Source organism: Zingiber officinale, chromosome 8A, assembly GCF_018446385.1.
Source record: "Zingiber officinale cultivar Zhangliang chromosome 8A, Zo_v1.1, whole genome shotgun sequence".
NCBI classification, from domain to species: Eukaryota; Viridiplantae; Streptophyta; class Magnoliopsida; order Zingiberales; family Zingiberaceae; genus Zingiber; species Zingiber officinale.
This window is the reverse complement of record NC_056000.1, coordinates 113,718,452-113,725,165: the sequence shown is the minus strand read 5'-3', so window position 1 is coordinate 113,725,165 and position 6,714 is coordinate 113,718,452.

The following is a 6,714-nucleotide window of genomic DNA, read 5'->3' as shown; positions in this document are numbered from 1 at the left end:
TCCTCTGACTAAGGGCATGCCACCAAAGGGTTTCAGGGATCATGTAGCGCGTATGGGACTTAGTTCCATAATGTAATGTTTTTTTGTTTCTTTAATGAAACTCTTATTTAGTTTGGATATTTTTCTCTTGAGTTGTATACATATTTATTGTTTGAAAAATATCATTATGTTTGGACCACAATAAACATTGGGTTTATTTTAATTTGGTTTGGGGTTGATATTGAGAAGTGTAACATATTGTGATACATGGATGATAATACTCATATTTAGAGGAACTGTCGCCATGATCCATATGTTAATGTTGTTATATAATGGATATACATAGACCAAGTGGGAGAATGTTGGTTAAATTTTGCTCCATTGGCCATGGAACAACCAATCAATTATTGGTCTATGTATTTGGAATGTGAAATGTGAAAATAGTTCCAAAAATTGAAACGGTTCCCAAAACCGCTGTAACTACCTTCCCTTGCTTCCAAAATTTCGATGATGGCAGAATATTGGAGCATGCTATAAATTTGGTCCCTGGTTCCTACTCCTCTCGTGTCTTCTTCTTGAGACAAAGATACACCATCATTTCTGTGAGGGCAGATCCTCTGGACCGCAAAAAGCGGTCCAGAGGATGGTCCCTTGGTTTGGATTGGTTCAGGGGATGGTCCCCATTCATAAAATAGATGGGACCATTCATCCCCACCAATCCAGATCAAGGGACCATCCCCTGGACCGCTTTTTGTGGTCCAGAGGATCTGGGCTGCATTTCTATGTGGAGAAAGGGTCAGAAGCATCAAATTTTGTTGCAGTCGTCTTCCTTGATCAAAAACGATGGCCGGAGGTATATGGTTTGCAAATTATGTAATGTTTACATTTAGCCCAGCAGATAAGACAGGAGAACTTGGACAAAGGAATGATCTATCCACCATTATAATTGTCGGTCGTAGTGTTTTCTGTTGTTTGATGTGTGTGTTGCTACCTTTGTGTGTCAAATGAAATGCACAACATGTTACTAAGTTGTTTTTAATGAAAATATTTATGGTTTTTTTTTTCTGATCCACTATTCAGTTAAAGTGTTGAATTCATTCTTGAACATCAAACATGTTTCATGCTTACAGATACAATCATAATGTAATTAGATCAGAAGATATGCATGCAAGTGCACTAGAAAAATCATACCTCTGACGGAGGAAGCAAGGGTCGAGAGGCGAGTGAGCATCCACTCCGGCGAACTCGTCGTCGAGAGGCGAGTGAGCATCCACTCCGGCGAACTCGCGAGTGGAAAGGGAGAGAAAAATATGGGAAAAAAAAGTTGGGAGGGAGCAATGATGGTATGTCTTCCTTGATGGATCGATCTAGCCTGAGGATGTCCTTGAGGTTTCCCTTTTGTCTAGTTCATTATATTTTTATTTTAATATTTAATAGGTTTTTGACATACAAAATAACCATGGGGATAGCTCAGTTGGGAGATCGTCAGCCTGAAGTTATGAAAGTCGCACGCTCAGCGCAATTTTTTTTCCTTACTATACCAGATTTAAGCAAATACTCACCGGCCTTTTACCCGCCATTCAATTTACCCGCTTAAATTATTAAACCTTAAATTCCTTCTAACGCATTTACCCATTAAATTTACAAAATATAAATCCACCCGAATGCAGCTTACCCCTTAAGTTTTCAAATTTTAAATCCATAACGTAACATTCTTAATCAACTTTTGTATTTATTCAACATTATTTTATATTATATAAGTAGAATTTAAAATTAACTAATTTATAAAACAAATATTTAAGTTTGTTTTTATTTTTTATTTTTGAATTTCATTCATTTAAAAGTTATTAAACTCTAAATTGGAGCTTATTTGATACTTTTATATTTTAAAATTTACTTGATTTGTGAATGAGATTAATACTATAAGCTTATTTATTTGTTTTATTTATAAATTTAATAGGAGCTATATTGATCAACATGATTTATTAGTTGAATATTATTCATAAATAATTTAAAAAATTTTATTTATGAATATTAATAAGTTAAACATATGTATTCTAGTTTATTCATTAAATTGATCTAATATATGTTGAATGAATATAAATAAATTTTACTAAGATGAATACTAGCTCACAAATATTTTTATCGTATTGGTATCATCCCTTTTTCTCTTCATTATCAAAAGCAGTCAATTTGTATCCCTTAAAGTTACAAAATTAAAATTCATTTCCTTTCACTTTACAATTCATTTTTTTTTTTGACATTTTACATCTTTTTTTCCTTTAAATTTAAAATCTCATATATATATTTGACTTCAACAAACTTGTTTTTGTACTCCATATTTCACCCTAAAAAAATTTTATTATGAGCGCAATCATTTATTTTCCAATTTAAATCCTTTAATTTTTAAATTTATTACTACACCATTTTTATTTTCCTTTTCGTTAGATTATCTTAATTATCAGCAAACGGTTATAACATATGAGTTTCTAGGGATAAAATATGAATCTTGATTTATTTTTTTATATTGTCAAAATAAAGACATCTAGCATACTTAAACAAAAACACAAATGAAAACATATATTAATTAGAACTAGACGAAAATACATACTATAATAAACATAGACCTCATTTGAAAAATCAATTAAAAATATTTTGAAATTAATATACTATCAAGATTTATGTAACATAGTGAGAACATCGATCCATCCCTTAATTGTGCATGAAAGACCTCTTCACTTAAATTTTATCCAATTTTTAGGATGTTAATTCCCGAGTTTTGCTGGTTGAGTGCTCTTAGCCAACAAATTGCATGTGGAAATGACATGTACAATCAATTTCCTCGTCGTCTGGTGAGATCCATTGTTGAAGTGGCTGTTGATTCTTGATCATTAAAACAAAAAGATATATAATTAATTTATATGCAGACTACAGTGAAGAAAAAAATTATATATAGATAGTTGAAGGTCGATGACAATAGCCAATGTTAGAATGAGTTAGCCATTGTTAATTAGTTACACAATCATATTGTCAAGATTATTTACGGAGGATCGACGAGAAGTGTTCATCCTCTGGCATATGATAGATTTATAAAATTAAGTAAAGATTGAATCCCAACAAACACTAAAGAATTAGAATTACTCTCTCATATGATAGTTAATTTCGATTTCTTAATTTACTCTCTCCCAATAAGGGCCGGCTAAAGGCATAAGTCATTAAGACCTATGCCCAATATATATACACACACATTATAGTTAAAATAAATTTTAGTTAAAATTTATTTTCATTGATAATTTTAATTTTTTACTAACCAAATTATATTTGGCCAATAATTTTTAATTTTTAGATTTAAATAATAATTTTTAATTTTTTATAAAGTAAAGTTAAATTTAATTGGACTAAAATTTATTTTCATCCTTATTTTAATTTTTTTACTAGTCAAATTATATTTGGTCAATAATTTTTAATTTTTTTAATATTTAATCAATAATTTTAATTTTTATAGATTAAAGTTAAATTTGATCATTTTTAGTTTTTTTACTCATGTTAGTTTTGATTGATAATTTTAATTTTTTAATATTAAAATTAGATTTGATTGGTAATTTATTTTTATTTTTTTATTAAAATTTGACACGTAATTTTAATTTTTTTACTGATAAAAATTTAATTTAATAATCAAAATTAAGTTTGGTTAATAAATTAAAAATATTTATTGATTATACATAATTGATATGTTTTTTATAAAATTACTTTTGAAAGTAAGAAGCATGTTTCATATTGTACTATTAGTTCTCTCTATTATTATTTTTATACCATTATTATTGTGTCCTTGCTCTTCGACGAGTTATTATGCACATCATTTTTTTTTTAATAATTTGTCGTTGATGTTTATTAGTTATATATTTTTGACTAAATAAATTTAATTGATAATGTTGGAAAAACAATCTGCCGAAGATATTTGGGACTTTGTCGAATTTAAATTATACGAAATTAAATTCAACTTATTTGTAGAGATGACCTGAGCAGATAATCTCAAGCTGCCAGCAGGGGTTGGTTTCTCCTAATTGCAGAGTGCAGACTGAGCTCCAAGTCAGAGCAACAAAGTCTGAGTGGACTGAAGGGTAGGGCGGGCAAGCAGTAGATTGACCGACCGGGCACACAGGTCGAGCGGGCAGTTAGTGTTGGTGCAGTTGCAGTCTAACTCAGGTTTTGATAAATGACAAATAAGTTAAGTTATGTATAATTATGATCTAACCACTTTACCAAGTGTACAGGAGTTAAGTAGATAGGTCAATGGGTCGACCGAATATCTGGTGAGAAGTCCAAATAGGTTGACGGGCCAACTGGATTGCTGGCGTGAAGTCCAGCTAGGTCAACGAGCCAATCGGATAGTTGGTGTAAAGTCCAGATAAGTCGACGGACCGACCGAATATTTGGCAGGAAGCCCAATTGGGTCTACGGACCAGACAACTGGCAAACTAGTAAGTATAGGTAAATCACTGGAGGAGAGTGACTAAGTGAGGATGTGTCCCGGTTGAGGGGACAGTAGGTGTCGGTCCAGTTTAAGTCCATTTGAATCCTTAAATTGAGACCTTAACTAGTTCCTGATCCTGGAAGGACAAGAACTAATTACTACCACTTATTATAACTGTGCTAACTTTATTTTGTATGGTAAATATTTTAGTTAATAGACTAGCACATTTTTATACCATTATTATTGTGTCCTTGCTCTTCGCTGAGTTATTATGCACACCATTTTTTTTATAATTTATCATTGATGTTTATTAGCTATATATTTTTGAATAAATAAATTTAATTAATAATGTTGGAAAAAATAATCTGTCGAAGATATTTGGGACTTTGTCGAATTTAAATTATATAAAATTAAATTCAAATTATCTGTAGAGATGACATGAGCAGATAATCTCAAATTGTCAACAGGAGCTGGTTTATGCTAATTGCTGAGTGCAGACCGAGCTTCGAGTCTGAATAGCAAATCTAAGCGAACTGAAGGGCTAGGCGGGCAAGCAGTAGATTAGTCGACCGAGCAAATAGGTTGAGCGAGCAATTAGCCTTATAGTTGAAGGCAGGGCGGCCTAAAGGCAAAAAGGCTAAGCCATCCAAGCGAACGGTCGGTCGAGTCCAAACCAAGTGACCAAATTGTCAAGCGAGTAAGCAAACGGCCGAGCGAACTGACTGAGCGAGCGGTCGAGCGAGCAAAGGAGCCAAGTGATCGAGTGGACCGAGCAGCTGAGCGAGTGACCGGCTGAGCAAACCAAGCGAGCGACCGGGCCAGCAGAGGGCCGAGCGAGTGTGTGGCCGGACGAGAGAACCGGGCGAGTAAGTGGCTGACTAGGTGAGTGAGCGGCCGAGCGAGCAAACGAATGAGCTGAGACCGATCGGGCGTGCGGCCATACGGACAAAGAGGCTGATAGGGTAGTGAGATCGGGCGGGCAAGTGGCAGACCAAGTGCGTGTACTGAGGCTTGCCTGGACGTATTTTCCTTGAAACAAATTCACCCCAACTCCAGCTATGCTTCAAGGTTTCCTCAGGTCGTCTGTTTCCCAAGATACAACGGTGAACTGTGATTCTCACCAAGTACTGATGGTTATGGAAAATTGATAGGTACCTGACTGTTATTACGGCTCTCCGCCGAGTAAGAGATGCATGACAGAGGAGAAGGGGAATGTAGGTGGAGAGCTTCAACTTTTTGAGCGTGTAACCTTTTGTCTATGGTCGCAACCTCCTTATATAAGATCTCAGACCAATGTGCAACGTTAATGATCATTATTCACCAACTATAAAATGCCAATGTTTCACTTGGATGTGTTAATCTTTCTTTAATGCATCCAATACACAAGCAACAAAAAGGTTTATGTGGAAAAATATTGGTTGTTCCATTTAGGCAAATTTTGTCCCGACTAGTTTGACATTCGGCGTGCATAGGTCGTGCTCGCACACGAGTCAACTTGGTTCAGTGTAATTTGGGCCCTAGATTTGTCCCCCCTGTGCACACACGCGTGAGAGAGAGCCCCTCCCCATGCATTTGTTCATATCATCAAAGCATATGAATCAATATAAACCAGCCAAAATGCCTTAAAACTCCTAATATGGGACTAAAGTGTTTAATCGATTAGTTACTTACTAACTATCAGAGAATAACAGCTTTCACTTGGTTAGTTAGGTTAAGTCAATTATAATCAGTTAGTGTTTGACTAAACTGAATAACTTAACCTGATTGATATGTGTTTTGTATTTAACGGCCAGACTTGTTTTGATGCACTAAAATAAGCATCTTAAGTCTAGGCAATCTGCCTATGCATCTCACCCCTTTCTAAGTCCAGAAATACATAAACAAATTAGCCCTAATGTGTTGGTGGGATGCTCAAACCTTAGATTTATAGGAGCATGCTTTCTAAGGAATTGATTTATTCTAAGGCTAAATCAGATTTTTGAAAATTCTAAAAATGAGAAATTTTGAAGACATAAACGTTTTATCCTAGAATTTAAAAGGAACATTTTTTTTAAAATAATTTTAAAAAATTTTAGTCTATTGAACACATTCCTAATTTCCGATGTACACTGCTAAACTCACTTTCAGGGAGGGGTTTGGTAAATATATCAGCTAGATTAGACTTGAACTCAATGTATTTGAGTTCAATGTCTCCTTTAGTGACATGATCCCTGATAAAGTGGTGCCTAATTTCAATGTGTTTGGTTCTTGAATGATGCACA